This window comes from Giraffa tippelskirchi, chromosome 9, assembly GCF_054371585.1.
Source record: "Giraffa tippelskirchi isolate mGirTip1 chromosome 9, T2T-mGirTip1v1.2.pri, whole genome shotgun sequence".
Classification (NCBI taxonomy): domain Eukaryota; kingdom Metazoa; phylum Chordata; class Mammalia; order Artiodactyla; family Giraffidae; genus Giraffa; species Giraffa tippelskirchi.
The window spans coordinates 97,984,804-98,009,841 of NC_137283.1; the positions used below are offsets into that span (position 1 = coordinate 97,984,804).

General features: G+C 34.7%; 1 long non-coding RNA gene across 1 annotated transcript in view; it reads left to right on the forward strand.

Annotated features, from left to right (window-relative positions):
* The first annotated feature begins 1,267 nt into the window (after positions 1-1,267).
* LOC145522057 (uncharacterized) overlaps positions 1,268-25,038 on the forward strand; it is a 141,285-nt gene continuing 117,514 nt past the window's right edge. Inside the window, exons 1-2 of the long non-coding RNA XR_014065879.1 lie at positions 1,268-1,325; positions 1,862-1,950. This is a non-coding gene — a long non-coding RNA (uncharacterized LOC145522057). The remainder of the gene's footprint in view (positions 1,326-1,861; positions 1,951-25,038) is intronic.

The window sequence follows — 25,038 nt, forward strand, 5'->3', positions numbered from 1 at the left end:
AATGGACCAGAGATTAAAAGATGGGCACAATCACTATTCTAATGAACTTGATATTATAAGAAGTAAAAAACAAAAGAGTAAACAAGAAAAATGATCATGAATTACAATTATAAGAAAGACAAAGTGTTGATATAGAAAGCAACTTAGAGAAGAAGAACAGTACATGCATTTCATTTTATTTGTATTGGAATATAGTTGTTTTACAATGTTGTGATAATTTTTGGTGTATAGTAAATAATTCAATCATATATTTTTTCAGATTATTTTGTTATAAGTTATTAGAAGATATTGAATGATATTGAATATAGTTTCCTGTGCTATACACCATGACCCTGTTGTTTATCTATTTTATATATAGTAGTGTATATCCCAAACTACTAACATATCCCTCCCCTCTGCCTTTCTCCTTTGGTAACGATAAGTTTACCATAAGTTTTCTATGTCTAGATAGAATAATAGTAGAAGCTATAGTACAGACCTTTTTTGAGGATTAAGTAGAATAATATACATTTGACAAATCGCCTATTGCTTTAGTAAAAGATTGGTAGTAAATGTTAGCTAAGGCTCAATGCTATATATTGATAATAGGAAGATAAATAAAACATGGATAAGTTGTATTTGTTTTATGGATAAAATAATTATATATGCTTACCTTTTGAGATTATCAGGGTACTGAGTACTTTTTCTTTTTCTTAGCAAAGTATGTGTCATGGTGTATAGCCCCAAATGGCTTTCTAGTCCCATTCTGAGAAACTCCAAACTGATTGTGTCTTATATAAAAAGTGATCTGACAAGTATTTTCAAATCCAAATCTCAAAGTTTTCTGAAATACTATCCCTGCTGTTAAAATTTGAAGCTCACTTAATCATATTTTTATTGCTTTAAGGAAATGTTAGTTTTATTTCTAGAAAAAGTGAAGAAGAGAACATATTCTCTGTATAAGCAAGATAGTGGTATAGACAAGCAAGAGTCTTTGCCCTAGATTTGCAGCCTCTGTTTCCTAATCTTATCATAGATTGGTGTCTCTTCTTTCCATAAGACAGAACCATCAGAGCCAGAGAGAAGGATACAGAATCATCACCACTAAATAGAAAGAGAGAATTTCCATTTTATTTTTTGACTTTCTAACTCATGGTCACAATTAGCACAAAATGAACATCTTGTGACCTAGCGCTCTGGGGAGGGACTAGGAACTGTGCTGTATCAGATTGGTTATCATTTGGGGGAGTTGGAAGCAACAAGTTCCAGAAGCTGATATTAGAAGAATAGTAACTGATGTCCACAGCTGTTGTAATGCAACAGAAGTCCAGATATGGAGACATAGGGTCAGGAAAAATAAACTGCTTGAGATAAGGTGGAGGGCTTAACCCTCCATGGAGAAGTACCTAGGAGAGAGGAAGAATTGAGTCTATTTTTCTTAGTGTAGGTTGAAAGTCTTAGACAAAAGTTAGCTGACTGAAAAGTATAGGACTCAGGCTAACTTCACTTATTTTCCTTTTCAATACTGCTGTCTACCTCTTTTTTCTTAGAGCAATCCCATTTATGAGGATCTACCCTCAAGACCTCATGTCTAGTTAGAGTTGCCAAATTCTCCCTAACTTTGACTTTCTTGGTTGTTTAAATCGACAAAAGAAAGTAAAAAGCTATATGACTAGCACTGTTCTAGATTTGAGTGTTATTACAGAAGTAAAAATAAACAAAAATTCTTATCCTAATCAAAATTACATGCAAAGAAGAAACAGTACAGAGAATTAACAGGATAAATCTTTAAAATATACAATGTGAGTTAAAGAATAAGCAGGTGGGATCCATGAAGTTTGTAGGTAGTTACTGGGTTGTGTTTTTTTTTTTTTCAATTTAGATAGGGAGATCTGGAACAGCCTCATTGAGAAGAAGACTTTGAATTAAAACTTGGAAGAGGGGACAAGGACAATCGAGGCAGAGGAAACAGTGAGTACAAAAATCTTGCAGAGGGAGTTTTCATGGTGTGGCCAGTCTGTGTGATTGGGGCAGAGTGAGGGGAAGACATTTTAGGAGAAAGGTCAGAGTGGTAAGTGACATGAAGGAGCACACTTGTTTGAAAGCTTTGTAGGTCGCTTGTCTTAGTCTGTCTGGGCTGCTATAACAAAATATCACAGATTGGGTGGCTTACAAACAACAGAAATTTATTTCTCACAGTTCTGTAGGCTGGAAGTCCAAGATCAGTGTGCCAGCACGAAGGGATTCTGGCAAAGGTCCTCTTTCAGGTTGCGGATTGCTGACTTCTCACCATATACTCACTGAGTGAAAGGGGGAAGCTAGCTTTCTGTGGTCTCTTTTATAAGGCAGCAATCCCATTTATGGAGGATCTACTCTGATAACTTAAGCATCTTTCAAAGGCTCTGCCTCCTAATATCATCATCTTGAGGGCTATGATGATGCATTTTGATGGGACACAATAATTCCATAAAAAATTTGGCTTTTCCTTATGAGTCATTTGAAACTATCATTCTTGATTCCCATAGAAAAACAGATAAAACCGTAAAAACAGCAAATCTTTCAGAATCATCCCTTAATTGTCACTGTCCTTGTCAATCTCCTGATGCCTAGGAGGTCTCCTCTTGTCCTATTTCCTGCTGAAGGATATGAAGTCTAAACAAATCAGTAAATGTCAGTTCCTATTCATTTAGGTATTCATGGCTCAGATGTGAAATATATAATATTAAATATATTTAATATTAAAGTCCCTTGGATTAAGTGATTCCAATGCTGTCAATGTGTGTCCAATGACAAGATGTTTTCTCATATTGTATATTTTGTTCTGTGGGATGGAAGCTGAAGCTTGAATTTCTTCATTGACTCTGACCCAGTTTTAGCTTTCCTCTACTGCCAGGCCTTTAGATGTGTTATATAGTGGACAGATATAGGTGATAATTTCTTTGAGGTAGTGTATTCTGATTAGTATATTTCAGGTGGTTATTACATATTGATCTTCTGTCTGAAATTTTTTAACAGGCATAAGCTCTTTGCCAAGATATAATCTTTACACAAGACTTTCATGCTAATTAAGGGCAGTCCAAGTTTAAATACTGTATCTCTGTGAACTCTACCTTTGTGAGGCAATCAAATGCAACAAAACAGCTGCTCACAACAGCAGCATTTCCAAAGGTTTATGAGAGCCTTAATTTATGGGATTTTATTTTAAAAATTGCATTGTGTATGGAGGCTGTAAAGTCTGTTTCCAATATCCCAGTGGAAACATATAGTCACTGAGGTTTGAAATATCTTAATCTCAAAGAGCCATAAAATGCCTACAGCACAGAGACCTCCTGAAACAATACAGAGGCAAGAATTTCTGATATAGTGAAAGTCATAATATTGACTTCAATAGAAAGTTTGAAAGAAGAACATAACAATTTTATGTCCTAGTTACTAGAACACCAAATTCAATGGGAAATCTTAGGTGATATAGCCACAATTAAAATACAAATAAGATTTTCTTAAAGAAAATATACTTTTGAAAGAGTTTAATTTGGAAATATGGATTTTGTGGGAAAACTAAGCTATGTTGTATATTGAATTCACTAAATAGGCATTTTTTCACTATTGAATTCACTAAATAGGTAATGTTTTCAAGAGAAGATAGGGCATAGTAAAAGAACTGACATTCTTCTAGTATGTATTTTTATTCATAACTACAACAGGATGGTAAATGAGCTAAAGGCAAATGAAACTCTGTAGCTGAAGGTAAAATCATAGGATCTAGGATATGGCACCCCACTCCTGTATTCTTGCCTGGAGAATCCCAGGGACGGGGGAGCCTGGTGGGCTGCCGTCTATGGGGTCGCACAGAGTCGGACACGACTGACACGACTTAGCAGCAGCATAACGTGGGTAGAGAACTCCTCAACTTATGAACTCCCTATGATTATGTCCTCATCTTTAAAAACAGGAAAAGATGAGTAAATGCAAAAAACATTGGTAAGAAAATCAGTTCATGTATTCAAGGTACCTGGAAAACTGTCTAGTAAATGTGGTATAAGTAGATATTATTATTGTGATTATAGTGTTCGTTTTTCAGTTAATAAATGGATTTTATACTATTTATAGGTTCCAGAGAAAGAGATTATCAGTAATCTTTTGTTGGCAGGCAGTATTTTATTATATCTGATCCAAAGATTTCCAAACCTGAATGAAAATGAGAAACATGTAGGGCACTATTACAATACACTTATGCCTAGATTCACTCCAAGCCATTTGAAACAGAATCTTGGGGGCAAAAATTAGTGTCTGATTTTCCCAGTTGAATGTTAGGCAGTGAGGATTGAGAATCATTGGCCTAAACTATGTTGTTCTTCCTCCTGATTAAGTCCACTTTTTCCACTTCTGTCAACAGTGGGTGTTGTAAATATTAATGGTTTATCAACTTTTATAGAATACCCTTATACATATTTAAAACCCACCATATGAGTAGTCTCTCAGTTACCCCTGTATTCCTAATTAATATCATACTAAAATCTGAGACCTGCATGAGAACTATGAGATGATTTTGTAAATATTTTCATGTGACAAATGAGTACACCAGGGCTAAGGGACATGAAATGACTTGATTGTGGCCTCTGTGAACCAGTTACCTTGCTGTTACCTCAGGGGCACACCTGCCTTCACTATCTGCTGTTCTTCTCACTGTGCTGTATCACCTGAACTTGTTTATCATTTCCTAAATGTTCTATTTTCTAATCCTTTTCAAAATTCAGCCTCTGTGCTGAGCTTTAGATGAATAGTATAGTTAGAGAGTTACCATGCAGTTTCTCTAATCCATGCAGTACATTTCCTTTCTTATCAGTCTTGCTGATTCAGATGACAGTTTGGAGTGATCATCACATCTCTATCGTGTAGTCTTCATTTTGTGTATAATTTCCACTTCTTTCTACTTTAAATGATGTTACATTTCATTTTACCTTGCTGTATTTTTTCTACACATTGCTCTAGGGAACTCAAACTAAGTGTTATTTGATATCATAATCAATGATCTCTATATTTCCTATGCTAAACGATAAAGATCAGTTCATATTTTTGATATCTAATTTTATGAAGTCATGTCATATGAAATATATGAGGTTTTAGCTTCTTATTTAAATCAATGATCTTTCTATAAATCAGAGATTTAATTTAATAAAAATCTCTACTCACCATGGACTCTGAAGTACACATGAGATTTAACTTCTTTTACAATTTAAAATCCCTGTTTTTTTTAATGGAAAATTAACTTTATATTGTTTCACACTGTAATTTCAGTAATACTATATAAGCTACCTCTGGTGAACAAAATAGTACCTGAAAATCCTATGTTTATTAAATCAAAGATACCAGAAGTACCTACCTAGTTGTATAGTTGTTTCAATGAAATTAAATACTCATAACTCTTTTATAGAAATATGTTCACAACTTATATAAGTCAAAAGAATCTAACATGTTTACATGATAATACTGGGTTTTTTGGCCAAATATTTTTAGGCAAATAAAATACAACTTAAGGAATTAAAATTAATATTTTAAAAATATAATTATTTCAGGTTACTACTTCTGTAATTTAGAAGACAAAGTTTTTGACTTGATTATTCAGAAAAATGAATGTCAGGATGAAGAGCAAACTCAACTATAAATGTATGGTTTAGATTTGTGTACAAAAGTTGAGTGTCAGAAAAGAATTTACCAGTACTGATAGGCCTTGCTAATTAGAGGAGTAAAGAAGCCCTACCTCAAGGACAGGTTCCTCTGAGATCCACAAAACACAGAGGACAGAGAGAAGAGAACTTCTAGGAAAATCAAAAAATGAGAAGGCCAGGAAAAAGTGATCATTCCCATCAAAATCACAAGACTGTAAAATACAAGAATGAAATGTGAAGTACAGAGCCTGTCAAAGAAGGCAGGGAGAGAAATCAGGAGATGAAGGCAAAAAGAACTTTGAGGAAATCCTACCTAGGTAAAAGTCATTCACTTATTCACATAAAGTACTTTATGATCATGTAAAAAAAAAAAAGCAGCATCAGTATAAGAGGTATTATGACTCTGAAATATGAAGAATTGAATGGATTTTATTGCTTTAATTTTTTTATTAAGTATATTCCATGTTCAGAAGAATACATAAATCATGAGTGTAAAGCTTGATGGAGTCTCACAAATTGAACAAATCTTTGTAACAGGGCCCTGCTAAAAAAATAAGACACTACCAGTATTCTAAAATGCCTCCTTTTGCCCCCTTTTAGTTACTCCCCATCTCCAAGCTAACCACCCTTCAGCCTCTTACATCATGATTTAGTTCTGTTTGAACTTTATGTAAATAGAATAATATCATTCTCCTTTGTGTTTTTCTTCTGATTCTTAATGTTATGAGATTTGCTTATATTATCTGAATAATTTGTATTGTATGAATAGTTCTGTTTTGAACATTCTAGATATTTTGTTAGGGAGGATATATATATGAAGCGAAGTGAAGTATAAATCACTCAGTTTTTTCTGACTCTTCGTGGCCCCATGGACTGTAGCCTGCCAGGCTCCTCTGTCCATGGAATTCTCCAGACAAGAATTCTGGAGTGGGTTGCCATATCCTTCTCCAGGGAATCTTCCCGGCTCAGAGATCAAACCTGGGCCCCCTGCATTGCAGGCAGATTCTTTACCATCTGAGTCACCAGGAAGCTGATCTTATATGTTTATATATGTATATATATCTTTTCACATATATATATATATATATATATATATATATATATATATAAGAAAATTATCAGCTCATAGTGATGAATATATTTGGATTTAATAGATAATGATAGTTCTAGTTGCTCCATATCTTCAGCAATAATATCGGTACTGTCAGTATTCATTCATTCATTATTCATTCACTAATCTTTGAAATTTTAGTCATTCTGTTGGTAGTGGTAACCCATTATGGAGTTAATTTGCATTTTTCTGATGACTAATGAAATTGGGTTTGCTTTGTTTTGTTTCTGGTAAATTTATTAATCATTGTTCAATTCTCATTTTTAGATTGTATTTTCAACTTTTCTGTTGATTATGAGTTTTTTTTTTTTTTAATGTATTCTGGAAACAACTCTTTTCTCGCAAAGTTTTATTTTACGCTATGAACTATCTTTTTACCCTCTTGGTGATATATTTTGATGAACAGAAGTTCTTAATCTTAATATAGTCAACTATATCCATGATAATACTTTTTGTGTCCTGTCTTAAAAATCTTTGCCTTATTTGCTCTTATGATAGTCACTTATGTTTTTTTCCAATAATTTTATTTTAATTTTTTTGCCTTTCATATATTCCTTTCTATCCCTTTAGATTTGAGTGTGCAAATGGCATGTGGTAGGAGTTTTAGGATTCAGTTTCTCTGCATGGATATCTAATTGAACCAATAACTATTTATTGAAGATATCATCAGTTCCCCACTTCATTGCAGTATACACATGTCCTAAATCCTTGAATTGTTTTTGAACTTCATATTCTGTGCCATTGGCCTTTTTGTTTGTCCTTGTAATGATCCCACATTGGTATAATTACTGTAGTTTTACAGTTGATCTAGATATTTGATGCTGTAAGTCCTCCAGTTTTATTTTTTCTTTCTTAAGATTACCTCATCTGTTATCTTTTTTGTATTTTCACATAAACTATGTGAAATTTTCACTAAATTAACTTGCTGGGATTTTTAAATACAATTGTGGTGATTCCAAAGATTGATTTGGAGATAATTAATTATGTCCAAATTAATCGTTGGAATCAGTGCAATTGTATTTAAAAAATGGAGATAATTAACATACTTAATGGGCTTCCCAGGTGGCGCTATTGGTAACAAACTCACTTACCAATGCAGGAGACAGACTCAAGTTTGATCCCTGGGTCAGGATGATCCCCTGGAGTAGGATGGCAACCCACTCTCGTATTCTCACCTGGAGAATCCCAGTGAATAGAGGAGCCTGGCAGGCTACAGTCCATAGGATTGCAAAGAGTCCAACACAATTGAAGCGACTTAGCACGCATGCACAACATACTTAATATTGAGTCTTCCAATTTACAAACATGACATCTCTCTCCATTTATTTCTTCAGCTGCTGGCCCCCTCAGGTAGGGGAATTACCCCTACTGCAGAGAGTTGCCTTGTCCAAGGTTATGATATCCTTTGCAGAGGAGGTGTATATCTAATAAGTGGTCAATGTGGGACTATAAAGGCCTGTTCATATCAGCCATCTCTGGGGTAATATCAGCTCCCTATGGAGTCAATCGAGGCTGTCACTGTATTTACATTATAGCTGGACTTCTTTCTTTGCTTAATCCTGCTTCCCTCCTTGGGCATTATTGCAGGGCATCATGCTGCATGGAGTTTTGGCAGCCATTTTGTGATTGTAAAAAAGAGAGGGACAAACGGGAGAGGGGGTGAGGGAGGGAAGACAAGAGGAGGAGGAGGAGACAGAGAGACTAAGAATGAACATGAATGAGAACTGCAGAATCCTAACATACTGAGCCACTGAGTTAATCACTGGTGCAATCTACTCCAGAAAACCTGGTAGGTAAGATCCAATAATTAACCCCTACTGTTTAAGCCACTTTAGTCATTCTATTACTTGTACTGGAAAGCTGTCTAAATGGGCACTAACTTCTATGTCAGTCTTATTTCCAACTTCTACATTTAGGTCTTAAGGGGGAAGCTTCCATAATTCTAACTGAAATTGTTCTTCCAGTTGAGTTTGCTTTTAAATAAAATTGAAATACTATGGTTTATTTTTATTGAATTATTGACTGTGATTCCATGTCTACAATTGTTTAGCTTTTATTTGTGTATAAATTTAAGGAGTCATTTTAACAGAGTTTTCTTTTAAATGTTAGTGTATTACCTTTTATTTTCAATAAGAGAAAGTTCCTTACTATCAAAATTCAGATCTGAAATTTATTAAGCACATACTCCTCTCTTTTTCACTAGGCCAGACTGCAAAACATTTGTCCAAGTTTGAAGGACAGTGATAATAGCAATTTGATCTTTGCTTATTTTGCTACTCAGAAGCAATGTGAAAGATACACAGGAAGTCAAGGTTTCTATCACAGCAAGGCTCTCTATTGCTTCCTTTGTGCCTCTTGGAAGCTAGTCTCAAAACAATGGCCTTCGAGTGAGGAATCTCTCATGTTAAGAGAGGGTAACACTTGGGCTTTATGCATTTTTACATTTACACATTTGTTAGCAGGAATGGAGTGCAGGAAAGCTACCAATATTCAGTGGTCTACTATCTTACTGTATAAAGTTTTTCTGCATCTTAAAGACATACTTCTTCATTTTATTTCTTACTGCATCGTCACTTAGCACTCCAGGTTTAATGCAGTTAATGTCCTGGAATGTAGGCAATGATATTTCCTCTGTTAGGGACAAATCCAGTAATAAAAAGAAAATATAACTTCTGCTTCCTAAAATGTAAGTTGGTGTCAACTGTAGATAATTTTGAGAGTGTCAGCCGATCTGGTATTTCCTATGCTGTTGTCCTTTGTGTATGAACCATCCCTTAAAATTTCATAGGCCATTGAAGAACCAGGTTAAGAAAGCATTCTAGTTTTGCTTTTTGTTTTTTAGTATGCTTAGTTTTCTTCTACTATGAACTTTAAATGATATAGTCTTTTTTCCCCCCCTTTCATTTCACTAACAGATCCTTTCTTTTTGATCAGAGTATTACAGGATGATAACATTATAAACAATTTAAGAATGTATTATATTCACTTATTTTAACTAAATTTCAAGATGATTTCTAAATGTTTAGACATTGCTAAGCAATGTTGTAGTCTCAGTAATTTAAATATTAAAAATCAAATAGCTACTTTTAATAATGCTCACATGTAATATGCTATGGTTATGGCATAACAATGAGGGGTGGGAAACAATTATGGGAATACACTTCCAGAGAAAATAAACAACCAAAATTGAAAAATTAAAACAAAGTAGGAAAAAAAATCAATAAATATCACTAAAGTACAGAATCCATCTATATTTTTAAAAACACAAATATGAAATTAGCATTGCAATCTATGGAATATCTTTTAAGAGCATTCAAAATATCATGATGTCACTTTTGAGCTGTTTACAGAAGCTGAAGCTATTTGAAATATTGATTATCTCAATAGTGTCAAATTTATCTATAAGGTAGACCATAATTATTGAATAAACAAAGTGGAAAGCAGTGAACAAGTAGTTAATGTAGTTGAATAATGCCACATTTATTTGACGTCAAGGTGTGATTATATTGTGGCAGGTTATACACAGGCTTGTGGGTGCACTTGAGAGCCCTCTGTGAGGGGGAAGGGCATTGAGAGGGGTAGAAATATGATGCAGGATGGTTCAACAAGGAAAGAGAACGCTCTGGCCTACAACCCTTTAAAGGGGAAAGTTAAAGTGAGACAGTCTCTTGAGGCAGAACACTTAAAAGTTACACACTTGCCTCCCTAAAGAGATCTGAGTAAGACTTTGTTTTTTGATAGAAAGAGCATAATAACAACAGGCATTCTAGTAGCTGAGAAGTATACTAGTTAACACGTGTTTTGGTTTTCTGAGTTTATAGGACCCATCTTAAAGTCTGTAAAGACTTTGATTTTCTTCATGACTTGGAAATCTAGCACAAAAACAATTTTTTAAAAACCCATAAAATCAACCATATGTGTATGCTTGTGCATGCAATAGAAATTTTTGATATAAGTATTTATCTCTCAGAATTTTTGAGGGAGAACACTTAAACACAGCAATTGTAAATACCTCATTTCCATCGTGAAACCCACACCAGTACTCTTCCCTTCTCATGACTACTGTGATCGTCAGTTGCTGCTGCAGCTGCTAAGTCGCTTCAGTCGTGTCCGACTCTGTGCAACCCCACAGACGGCAGCCCACTAGGCTCTGCCGTCCCTGGGATTCTCCAGGCAAGAACACTGGAGTGGGTTGCCATTGCCTTCTCCAATGCATGCATGCATGCTAAGTCACTTCAGTCGTGTCCGACTCTGTGCGACCCTATGGACAGCAGCCCACCAGGCTCCTCTGTCCCTGGGATTCTCCAGGCAAGGATACTGGAGTGGGTTGCCATTTCCTTCTCCAGTGCATGAAAGGGAAAAGTGAAAGTGAAGTCGCTCAGTCGTGTTGTTCAGTTCCTTTTGCTGTGTTGCTGTGCTGTGCTTAGTCGCTCAGTCATGTCCAACTCTTTGCAGATCCATGGACTGAAGACCACCAAGCTCTTCTCAGTTCCTTTTAAGTAATACTATTTACAGAGCAAAACCTGCAAATAACAATGTTAGAGGGTTTTTTTCTGGAATTTAATAACTAGAGTTCTAAGATTTAATAATTATTAAAAGTTTTACTTTCTTTTATCATTGAAAAATATATAATGGCTTTATTTTGCAGTGACAATGGGAAATTACAGTTCAGAAAGAGACGCTATAAATATTCCCATTGGCAAAATTTCCTTAGACTTTACAACTGTGTTCATCTGTATACCTGTGATTGAGATTAAGTTAGAATGGTAGCTTGTCTGCTGCTGCTGCTGCTGCTAAGTTGCTTCAGTCGTGTCCGACTCTGTGCGACCCCATAGACGGCAGCCCACCAGGCTCTGCCGTCCCAGGGATTCTCCAGGCAAGAACACTGGAGTGGGTTGCCATTTCCTTCTCCAATGCATGAAAGGGAAAAGGGCAAGTGACGTCACTCAGTCGTGTCCGACTCTTCGCGACCCCATGGACTGCAGCCTACCAGGCTCCTCCGTTCATGGGATTTTCCAGGCAAGAATACTGGAGTGGGGTGCCGTTGCCTTCTCTGGGTAGCTTGTCTAAGTCCTGATGATTTGTGTCAAGGGCCTCGTGCAGCAGGGAATTTCAACTGGTTTTGTTACTCCCACAGTTGTATTTTTGGTTGTTTCTCCCAGATTGTTGTTTCCTGGGACCTTCAATTAATGTGATAGGTTTTGGGGCTGCAAACACATAGGACATATGAATAAGAAATTTGCCCTTTTATTTTAGGCTATTTCATACCTTTTTGTTTAACCTCAGCTCACATTATTTCATCTCTCTCACCCCTAGCTGAAGATCTTGAGTACCCTTATCTTTTGACTACAAACTAGTCAATCCAGCAATATTTGCATCTTTAGTCTTTTGTCCGTTCTCCTTTTATGAGTGGATGTTCCTGTCCCTTACAAAGACAGCCTCTATACTTGCGCTCTGAGTCTGAATCTCTTTAATCTTTTGGAAAACTTTGTTTCTGCATAATTCACCTTCTCTCTGTTCTCTCAAGAGTTTCTCTGTCCTATGCAAACATGAAAGCATGTTATTCTCTCATTTTATGTAAAAAAACTATTAATCTCTGCCTGCCTCTTGTTCTGCTTATTCCACTGTATTCTCCTTCATGGTTGGTCAAGATTACAAATTAGAATATTATTAACATTACCCTAGTGATTACAAATGTACTATTTCTCACATTCATTCCTTGGTCTCCCTACTGCTGGGACAGCAGGAAAAAGGAAACTATCAGGAAGCCACTTGCTATTTCTTGAGTCCACAAATCACTATCTAGATAACAGATGAACCTGATGATTACTGACCATTCACATCACTTCTTTCAAAATCTGTCAGTGATTGGTTACTGATATATATTATTCAAATCATAAACAGACAGAGAAGCATGCAGTTGTATTACCTCCTTTTCTCTCAATGAAACATTTCTCTCAATGTGACATTTTACAAAAATGGGTGATTAAAAGAATAAATTAGCCAACAAAGATGAAGGTGCAGCAAAAAAGAAAAACTGGTAATGCTCAAAATATAATTTGAATAGAACATAAATAGAATGATAGAAGAAAAAGCTGACTCTAGGAATATTGGCATTACCTCCACTCAACAGACTCTAGATATAAAGCCATATCTTAGTGAAGGTGAACTTATTGACATAAATTGTTTTGAAAAGTATGAAGATGTCCCAGAGCAAGTGAAGCTGAAAAAACTTCACATTAATAAATCTCACAGAAATAAAATTGAGATGAAATTAAGTTAAATTGTATTACCTTTCACAACCTGTAAAAATGGCATAAGTGAATCATAGTTATTATTATATTTAGTACATTTTACTTGCCTTATAAAGAATTTAAACCTACTGACAATTGTTAAATTTAATATATCTTATTCTCGTCAGAGGAAAATTAAGAAATTATAAAAATACAAAATAACTAGAAAACAAAATGCACAGGCTTTTACATTTTTAGCCCTTTTTATCAAAAAAAATTATTTATATTTTTTATATAATACACCAAGAAAAAAGAAAAAATTTCTAAAATGAAAAAGAGTTATGATTAATATTTTACATATGTAGTAAATATGGGCACATATGTTACCTGTGTTGTTATAATTGTCAAATGCAAATGACCAAAACATATGTTTATAACTAGGCAAAGTGAAAGACATAGGCTTATTACAGTGGCAATGACATTGTCTATATAATATTAATATAATCAGTTAAGACACTTCAATCAAACATACATTTAAGGTAAATTGAGTAGTGTCTTTAGTTGATTTCAGCTCTTGCTTTGCTAATAGGAGTCACTGCTTTCAGCTTTATTAAGCCTCCCTTTATGAATGGTCAACTGGAAGAGAGTTTGTGTTATTTTCAGAAAGCATTATAAATAAGTAAATTATGTGATGATTTAAATACTTTCTACAGACATTTATTTATTTTGGATTAATTTACTACTGGCAATGTAGAAATTCAGAATGAAAATTTCCTCTTGAATGTTTTCAGTGGGTTGCTTTACAGTTATCCATAATCTGCTACACAAATTGTTATAATTCAAAAATAAAACTGATACAAATACATCTCTTACTTGTTAAATATAAGGGTCATGATACTTCCTAAATATATCTCAGCATCCCATCTCATATAACACCTTTGTATATACTTAGTTTCAAGCTTAAAACATAACAACCCCTTCTTTTTTTTTTTCTTCTTCTCTTTCTAAAGTCATTCCATACAGAACTCATTGCAGTAGCTACTATGCCACATGTTTCTATGCAGAGAGTGCAATGGCTCAAAAAAATATTTAAAAGCACAGCTGTTATTAGTGTCTTTGGAATGCTTAATTTAGATCTGTTAATTTGACAACTTATAAACAGCTTCTGTTTTTCTGTAAACTAGGCCACCATATTTAGCAACACAACAAATGCGCCCAGAATTATGAGCCAACAGTGCAAAACATTTATATTTTTATCTATTTTCATAACAGACATACTAGTTTAAAGAATCATTGAGGACCAAAGGAGAGATCCTCAAGGATTTTCACTGATCCAATATAAACACAATGCATTCTGTTTCACTTTGTATTTTTAATCAAATGTGGTAAATATTTTATTCAGCTATAGGGAAGGATTTTTTTTTTAATTGTATAGTGACTAAATACTAGTACTATTAGTAGTACTACTAACTAGTACTACTTAAAAGTTGTTTTTTCAGGAATAGGAAAATCTAATGAGTCAACACTATGATTCTATTAATTTTTTGAATTTTGTTAAAGATTCATTTAGCCTTTGAAGGCCATCACTTAAACAATTTTCACTCAAGAATTGTGCTAGGAGTTGCAAACAGTGTAAAAATCTTATTTTCTTGAATAACAATTATGTTCAGAAAGTAAAATTAAAAAATGAATAATAGCCAACTATATAATTTGCTTATCTCGTATGTTGGTACTATATAAGTGGAAATAATTTTTGTCATTAAGGAAACTATCAGTATAGAAAGGAATAGAAGAGGTTAAAAATAGCTAAAGTAATTGTGAAACCCCTATAATTACTAGTATAAGCACATCTATGTAAAATGCTATGTGAGAGAAGCTATGGAGTCACTGAATAGCATAGACTAATGGAAGCATGAACTAGAAATTCAAACAAAATTAAACATCAAAGTCATGGGGGAAACACATTAAAACAACGATGAGATATCCATATATACCATTAGAATGACTAAAATTTAAAAGATTGATCATACCAAGTGTTGGTGGTGTTGTAGAGGAGCTGACACCCTCATACACTGTTGGTGGGAATGTAGACTAGTACAACCACTTTAACAGATATACAACCACCATATCATCTAGCCATTTCACTTCTCATTTTCTACTAAAGGAAAAATGAAACATCATACTGAATTAAAGAAGCCAGACTAAAATTGGTTTATACCATATAATTCCATTTACATAAAGTTCTACAAAATAAAATCTATTTTTTGTTGATACATAATACATTACCACAAACTTAGTAGCTTAAAACAACATATTAATACATTTGTTATCTCAGTTTCCATGTGTCAGGAGTTCTAACATGGCTTAACTTGATCCTCTGCTGAGGGTATCAGAAGGTTGTAAACAAGGTATCAGTGTAGTCAGTGGCTCCTCTGGGGTTAGGGATCCTCTTCCAAGCTCACATGTTTGATGGCCAAATTTATTTCCGTATAGCTGTGAGACTCAAACTCTTCTTCTATTTGGCCACTCTCAGATCTTAGAGCTCTCATCCTCTCCACCCTACCCTACCCCAAGTTTCTCATCATGTGGCCCTCTTAAAACACAACAGGAAACAGCTCACTTCTTCAAAGCCAGCAAAAGAATCACTCTAGTCTGCTAAGATGGATAGTCTTACAAAACACAACGTAATCAAGGGAGTGATTATCTTATTGTCTTTTCTATATGCTATTGACTATAAGCAAGTCACAGGTTATGCTCCCATGTCAGGAGACAAGAAGGTCACTCAGTAAGTGTCATTTTAGTATCTTGTCCATCACATCTATAATGAAAAAGAAAGTAAATCAGTTGTTGCCTTATGATGGTTAGTAAATGGGAAAGGTCAAAAGGGAGGCATTCTAAAGTCACATGAGGAAACTTTTGGAGGCAATGAACATATGTGTTATCTTGATCATGGTGATGATTTCATAAGTCAGGGTACCAAATACATCAAATTTATGTTAAGCCAAACTTACCAAATTTAAGCATGCTGTTTGTTGTATGTGAGTTATACTTGCCAATTATACCCCAAACTGTTCACAAATAAATATGTACATTTTCTTATTTTTAGAAAAAGAAAATAATAGATAAACCAGAACTAATTAAAAGTTCACACTATGCAGGATAGATGGGAATAGGGTAGAAGACGTTGAGATGACAGTGAGACTTCCCTGTGCACAAATTTCCATACATTTTTTTCTTTTATATTAAAATAATATTTTAAATAGTTAAAAGTAAAATTAAATAAGATAAAATTATTTGCAAGCAGAAATAAATATGAACTAATTCAAATATCTTTTCAGCCTGGTATTTTGATTGGATACACTATTTTATAGAACAAAATGTACAAAAGTAATGAGCTTAACTTAGTAGATTAGTTTTTATTTGTACTAGAGATACAATTTCAAAACACATTTTGGTACCATAGGATGTGGCAGTGTTTAAAATTATTGATATTTAACAATTTTTTAGTGTAAAATTCAGTGCATCAAGTACATTCACATTGTTGTGCAACCATCACAATCATCCATCTCTAGAACTTTTTCATCTTCCCAAACTAAAACTCCATTGTTGTTGTTCAGTCACTAAGTCATGGCTGACTCTTTGCGACCTGGTGAACAGCAGTGTGCCAGGCTTCCCTGTCCTTTATTTCTCCTGGAGTTTGCTTAAACTCATGTCCATTGAGTCAGTAATGCTATCAGCCAAGTCTTCAATGCCATCAAAGAGCCAAGTCATTGGAAAAGACCCTGATGCAGGGAAAGATTGAGGGTGAGAGGAGAAGAGAGTGGCAGAGGATGAGATGAAACTCCATACTCATTGAATAACTACTCTTCATTCTACACTATCACCATCCACTGGCAACACTATTATACTATATATCTCTATGAATTTAACTAACTCTAGGTGCCTCATATAAGTGGAGTCATACAGAGTCTGTCCTTTTGTGACCAGCTTGTTTTATTTAGCATAACGACTTCGAGGTTCATCCTCATATTGTAGAATGTGTCAGAGTTTTCTTTCTTGTTAAGGCCAAATAATATTCGCACATATATATATGCATACTAAGTCGCTTCAGTTGTGTTTGACTCTGTGAGAACCTATGGACTGTAGCCCAATATATAAATATATCGAGTTGGCCAAAAAGTTCATTCAGGTTTTTCTGTAACATCATGTGGAAAAACTTGAATGAACTTTTTGGCCACCTTAATATATAACTTTTTAAAATCCATTCATTAATTGATTGATACTTGGGTTGCTTCCACATTTTGGCTATTGTGAATAATGCCGCTGTGAACACAGGTGTTCAAGTCTCTACTTTCTGTTCATTTGAGTATTTTCCAGAAGTGGAATGGCTGCATCATATCATAATCCTCTCTTTAATTTTTGATGAACCACCATCCCATTTTCCACAGTGACTGTTCCATTTTACATTCCTATCAGCAGAACAAGAGTTCCAGTTTCTCAGCATCCTTGTCAGCACTTGTTCATTGGTTCGTACTTTCTCTCTTTGATAATAGTCACACTAATGGGTGTGAGGTAATATCTCATTTCGGTTTTGATTGCATTGCAGGTGGATTCTTTACTGTCTGAGCCACCAGGGATGCCCCAATGATTAGTGATGGTTAGCTTCTTTTCATGTACTTATTTAGGAGAAGGAAACGGCAACCCACTCTAGTATTCTTGCCTGGAAAACCATATGGAGAGAGGAGTGTGGTGGGCTACAGTCCATGGGGTGCTAAAGAGTCAGACATGACTTAGCAACTGAACAACAACATGTACTTATTTGTCATTTCTGTATCTTCTTTGGAGAAATGACTATTGTTAATTTTGATGTTGTCCAATTTATCCATCTTTGATTTTGTTGCCTGTGCTTTTGGTATTATATCCAGGAATGCGTTGCCAAATCGAATATCATGAATCTTTCCCCCTATGCTTTCTTATAAGTGTTTCATTGTGGCATTGAATTTTTATTGTAGATATCATTATGAATCTGTGACTATGTGTTTCGCATTGATTAATCATAAAGAAATGATACCTTAGAACACTGTAGCCTTAATACTAAAATTTAATTAGCAAATAACATTCTCCACTGAAAGGCTACTGAAACTTGGTCAACTGGCTAATTATGGATTTGGGTGAGGAAAGCCAATGGTGATCCATGGTCATCTTATTCTAGAAACAAAGGATTTCTAAAGCAAACGGTCCCATAAAAAAGGGACAAAGGATTCAGCTTGAAGGGGCCACCTGAAGGACAGTGAGTCTATGAAGATGAAGGAAGTGTGAAAGAAAAAAAGTTGTAAGGAAATAATGTACAGGAAAATATTAGTTAATATATGTAGAAGTAAAGATCAAATTTGAAATTCATCATTTTGCAACCCCCAAATAATAATTGCTTAATGAAGTGTTTATCAATATTTATTAACATCTTGAGTAGGAAACAAAGCAGTCATGCAAAATATTGACATTTAATTACAAATGGTTACACAAACAGTGATACTTCCTGATGTATCACAGTAAGAAGTACAGGTCATCATCTGAGTAGTATTCTCTCTACTAATGTTGGAATGATGCTTCCCTGGGATCTCATAGAGTAAAGACTCTGCCTGCAATGCAGCAAACCCGGGTTCGATCCCTGAGTCAGGAAGATCCACTGGAGAAGGAAATGGCAACCCATTCAAGTATTCTTGCCTGGAAAATCCCATGAACAGGGGAACCTGTTGGGCTACTGTCCATGGGGTCACAAAGAGTCAGACACGACTGAGTGACTAACAGTTTTGGAATGTTGGAATGAGGAAAAATTGGACAAGGTAAAATATAAGGCATTATAAAAAATAAATTGTCAAAAATATAATAGTATAGAAAAAATGAAAAAAACATGATTATTCAAGATTAAAAGAAATTAAATATACTAACAACTAAATTCAACGAATGAAGTTTCATCCATCATGGATCTAAGGAAAAGATACTTACAAAAGAGATTTTTGGAGGAATAACTGGAGAAATTTAAATATGAGCTACATAGTAGATATTATTGAATGAATGTTAATTTTCTTAGGTGTAAAAATGACAATATATCAAGTGAGAGAATGTGCTTATTTTTATGTGTTGCACACTGAAGTATTATATTTTGCACAACTTTTGGATAGCTACTCAAAAACAAAGAGGTTAGCTATATAGATAAGACATGTTATGAGTACAAAAGTGTTTTGTGCTATTTTTCCAAGTTTTTTGACTTGTTTCATTCTTTTTTTTCTTTTTTCATTGAAGTAAGTTGATTTACAATGTTGTGTTCATTTCTGGTATACGGCAGAGTGATTCAGTTATACATATATATGCATTCTTTTTTAATATTCTTTTCCATTAAGTTTTATCAAAGGATGTTGAATAAATGAATATAGTTCTCTTTGGATATTTTAAAACTGATCCAAGTTGAAGAAAAAGAAAGGGTGCAGACTAATTCTAGCCCACCAGACCTATTACTCCATTGGTGTGAGAACTTGGGAAAGCTATTGAACCTCTTTATGCCTCTGGACATCTCTAAAATACAGATAATAATCAAACTTGCCCCAACAGGTGTTGGTAGAGATATAAATGACATACTACATTAAAACACATGGAATACTGCTTGGCACATAGTGAGCTCTCAGTAAATGTCCATTCATATTATTATACTTACTAATAATATTATTTGCAGATTGGGTTTTATTAGTGGAGAATTTATGGGTAATGAGGCTTGAAAGTTACTGTTCCGAAATCAGCTTTTCATACTATAAATATGGATGGCTACCAATAGCACAGCTACAGAAGAAAATATACCAGCACAGAATTGATTTTACATATAAGTCTATAAATAAGTGACTGTATCTCGTATAAGATTGCCAATGAAAGAGTAAATCATTTCCAACCAGCCAGCTAAGTACTCCTCATAATCTCAATGTGAAATTTAATAATACAAGTGGCAAAACCATTGCCATTGCCTTATCAGAATCTTTCAAGTATAGAAGACTCTGTCAGCAACGAAGAAACTACTTACAGAAATAATCCCACCAGAGGCCTCGAAACCAAAGGGTAATTAAAGTTGGGCTCTGAGCCACCTGTGAAAAGTCTGTTTCTTTTAATTAATGGCTGCATTACTACCTCATCCTGCCATGGCATGGGACCCCAGCAGAATTAGCACTGCTGTAAACCGCGTTGAGATACATTTCCATCATCACTATGGCTAACACATAGTTTAACTTTACGAGGCAGTAAATACGCACCATAATATTGTTGTGTATCAGCATCGACATTTTCACTGTATAGCAAGGAGAAGCAGTTCACAAAACAAGTATTTACAACAGGCTTGGAGGAACTTCATTTCCAAAGATGTTGATCATCAAGGAAGCCTCATGCTGTGTACAACACCTATTTTTTCAATTGCACAGATTCCAGGCAATTTAAATTTATGTTGCTGTAAAATTTGCCTATGCAAAATAAGGTTTTCTTTAGTATTGAAGGGTAAGATAGGTAATCTGGGATTTCTCTGTACATTTCATTTTTAGTGGTTCCATTTGATTGAAAACCATTCACTTTAGCACAGAAGTCTTCAGCATTATCTCTATGTATATAATTTAGGATTATGTTTGTCAGAAGATATTTTTGTTGTTTTTTATTTGTTATTTGGTTGTTTGACTTGGTTTTTTTTTTTTTTTCTCCTTTCAAGCACATTTTATCCAACCAGTTCATGCAAATCTGCAATATATCTCTATCACCCTAGTTCGATTAAACTCAAAATTATTTTTGAATTTCAAGTTTAACTGACATTTAAGATCTAATGTTTTATTTGAAACTAAAACTTAGAATGGTATTTCATAAAAGAAAAATTACAATGTACAGTCAGTTCATGATTGTCTTGAACGTGTGAATTTGTTCCTTCAGACTTGATATATTATAAATCAGTTTAAGCATTACTGAATTTTCATTTGTTTATATGCCATTTCATTCAGAAAAAAAAAAACAAAACACTGGATGAATATAGAAACCTTAATACAGATGAGCCAAGCTTCACATGAGTGCACAAAATGCGCACATATGCACCTCAAACAGCTTTCAGATATCTCAGTTTGCACCAAAAAGATGGGTGTGTGTGTGTCTGTGTCTGTGTGTTGCTTGTTTAAGATGGAAAAGATTAGAGCATGTATGGATGCTTGTTTGACAACAGTAAAGATTAAAAAGAAGTTGGAGAAAGAGAAGAGACATCCAGGAGGGTGTAGAAATTCAGAAAAATGACAAGGTACAGGATTCAGATCATTCACACTGGAGTAATTAATCTATTGGAGGAAGGCGTTCTGTTCATTGTAATAGGAAAAGAGGTTGGGTAGGATTCAAGATGACTTGTCAGCTTGGTGGGAAATGTGGTGATATAGCTTGTTTTACATTTTTGACTATCTTTGTGGAATAGAAGTCAAATCTATCTGTTAAAAAAAGTGACAAAGGGAGGAGTCCGACTTTTGAAGATAGTGGAACAGATCTGAAACATTAGAAATGATGGTTAGTAAGAGTGTATATACATACATGTTAGATATATAATTGTACATCATTTTGAATGATATATATGTAAAATTCTAAATGATATATATTTATAAAATTTTTCCATGTCATTAAATATTATCTTCTAACATTATTTTAAGGGCTGCATAAAATTCATTTAACTGAAACTTTATCATTGATGTAAGTTGCCCTCCAGATTTTCCTGTTATAGACAGTTGAACATCTCTACCTTTATTCTCTCCTGGATTCTCCAGGCAAGGATACTGGAGTGGGTTGCCATTTCCTTCTCCAGGGGATCTTCCTGACCCAGGGATTGAACCCTGGTCTCACGCACTTTAGGCAGACTCTACCATCTGCGCCACCAAGGAATTCCAAACCTTTATTCTCATTTGAAATGATCTATCTAGAATAAATTTCTAAAGTGAAATGCTGAGTCAAATAAGTAAATATTATGTGTGCTTATTTTTTTATAACATTCTAAAAGTATATTAAGACAGTATTTTAGGGTTTATAATGAAAACCAGTAATTCATTGCCCTCATATTCTCTATCTGAACTCACACTTCCTAAGCTATAAAAAGACCTTCCCTCTTTTTATTTTATTATTTTTTTCTCCCTTGCTATATTATATTATACTTCTCTGTATTGTTCTGTATTGACATTGCAGTTTGGACATTACTTTTAGTTTCTTATAGAGAATAACTATCTGGCTTTCTTACAGGCTTTCTGCCAGTCCACATGTACTCATATATATGTATACAATGTCTTAAATCAATATTTAGTGTTTATGCTGTTAATACAATAGCATATTGCTTTTAGTAACATATATTGTGTACTATGTTTACATTTTCTGTAGTCAACTTTTTTCCCTATAATTAATTTAATGACTTCAATGCTAATTTTCCCATCAAACCTTAAAGATTCCCAATATGATCAAATATGTCATCTCAGTTTGCTCACCTCCTCCTTTTTCTTCATTTTCTCCTTTTTCTTTCCTTCTTGGAGGTTTTCCTTTCAGCAGCTTCCCACCCTGGTTTGTTCTTCAGTGGATGATCTCTTAAGACTGCTTCACAGCTAAAGACATGGGACTTAGCATTCCATAGATTTCCTTTGTCTTTTTCTTCAATTGGGAAAAAAGTCTAGTTGCTTCCAGAGAAATGGTGCATGGGAAGAAACTATTTTGAGTCCTTTCATATATATAAAGATATAGATTTGGTTGACAGTTTGATTGACCCTTAGATGTGATTGACAGTTTATCTTGTCAACATACTGCTTCATTTACAAAAATAGATTTTGGTGTTGCTGTGGTGAAATCCGATACCATTCCGAATACTAATACTTTGCATGTTACCTTTTTTCCTCTACACTTTTTCTCTGGCAGATTTTTGGATACTTATTTCACCTGAAATTTGTTTTCTTTTTTTTTGAAATTTCATGTTCTTATCTTGAGTTGTGAATCTTTTTACATATATTGGGCTAAGCCACAGTAATTCCTTATAATGTGATTACGTGTTCCTTTAATTCCTACAATTGTAAAATTATGGGCATTGCATTGCTTTCGAACAATTTCCTCCCTTAATTTTAACAATGTCTCCTCATTATTAAGTATGTATGTGTGTTTATCTCCTTATTCTGCTTTTCATGAGAGTTTTCAACTTTATCTTTCAAATCTTTGAATATAATTTTTATTTTAGCCTCCTGAATTTTCCTTTTTCTGTCCTGGATGCACTTTCTATTATTTATTTTTCTTCTTACATTTTCTGAATTTCCTCCAAATTTCTTCCTTTCTTTGTTGTAATCATTTTGATTTTTTTAACTATTTATTTTACTCTGGAGTATAGCCAAATAACAATGTTGTGATGGATTCAGGTACACAGCAAATCTACTCAACCATTGTTGCTGAATCGTATCTTTTTGTGACCTCAAGGACTGCAGCATGCCATACTTCCCTGTCCTTCACCATCTCCCAGAGTTTGCTCATACTCATGTTCATCGAGTTGGTGATGCCATCCAACCATGTTGTCTTCTGTTGTCCCCTTCTCCTCCTGCCTTCAGTCTTTCCCAGCATCAGGGTCTTTTCTAATGCATCAGCTCTTTGCATCAGGTGCCCCAAATATTGGAGCTACAGCTTCAGCATCAGTCCTTCCAATGAATATTCAGGGTTGATTTCCTTTTGGATTGACTAGTTTGATCTCCTTGCAGTCCAAGGGACTCTCAAGAATCTTCTCCAACATCACAGATCAAAAGCATAGATTTTTCAGTGTTCAGCTTTATTTATGGTCCAACTCTCACATCCATACGTAACTACTGGAAAAACCATAGCTTTGACTAGATGGACCTTTGTTGGCAAAGTAATGTCTCTGCTTTTTAATATGCTATCTAGGTTGGTGGTCATCACTTTTCTTCCAAGGAGAAAATGTCTTTTGATTTCATGGCTGCAGTCACCATCTGCAGTGATCTGGAGCCTAAGAATATAGTCTGTCAGTGTTTCCATTGTTCCCCATCTATTTGCCATGAAGTAATGGGACCAGATGCCATGATCTTAGTGTTTTGAATGTTGAGTTTTAAGCCAGCTTTTTCACTCTCTTCTTTCACCTTCATCAAGAGGTTCTTTAGTTCCTCTTCACTTTCTGCCATAAGGGTGGTGTCATCTGCATATCTGAGGTTAATGATATTTCTCCAAGCAATCTTGATTCCGGCTTGTGCTTCATCTAGCCTGGCATTTCACATGATGTACTCTGCATATAAATTGAATAAGCAGGGTGACAATATGCAGCCTTGATGTACTCCTTTCCCAATTTGGAACCAATCTCTTGTTCCATGTCCGGTACTAATTGTTGCTTCCTGACCTGCATACAGAGTTCTCAGGAAGCAGGTCAGGTGGTCTGGTATTCCCATCTCTTGAAGAATTTTCCACAGTTTATTGTGATCCACAAAGTCAAAGGTTTTAGTGTAGTCAATGAAGCAGATGTTTTTCTGGAATTCTCTTGCTTTTTCTATGATCCAACGGATGCTGGCAATTTGATCTCTGGTTCCTCTGCCTTTTCTAAATCCAGTTTGAATATCTGGAAGTTCTTGGTTCATGTACTTTGAAGCCTAACCTGGAGAATTTTGAGCATTACTTTACTAGCGTGTGAAATGAGTGCATTTGTGCAGTAGTTTGAACATTCTTTGGGATTGAAATGAAAACTGATCTTTTCCAGTCCTGTGGCCCCTGCTGAGTTTTCCAAAATTGCTGGCCCAACTATATATATGCATATATCTATTCTCCCCCAAACTCCTCTCCCATCCAGGCTGCCACATACCATTAAGCAAAGTTCCTTGTGCTATACAGTAAGACATTGTTAGTAATCCATTTTAAATATAGCAATGTGTACGTGTCTAACGCAGACTCCCTATGTACCCATTTCCCCCATCCTTCCCCACTTGGCAACCTTAAGTTCATTCTCTAAGTCTGTGAGTCTGTTTCTGTTTTGTAAATA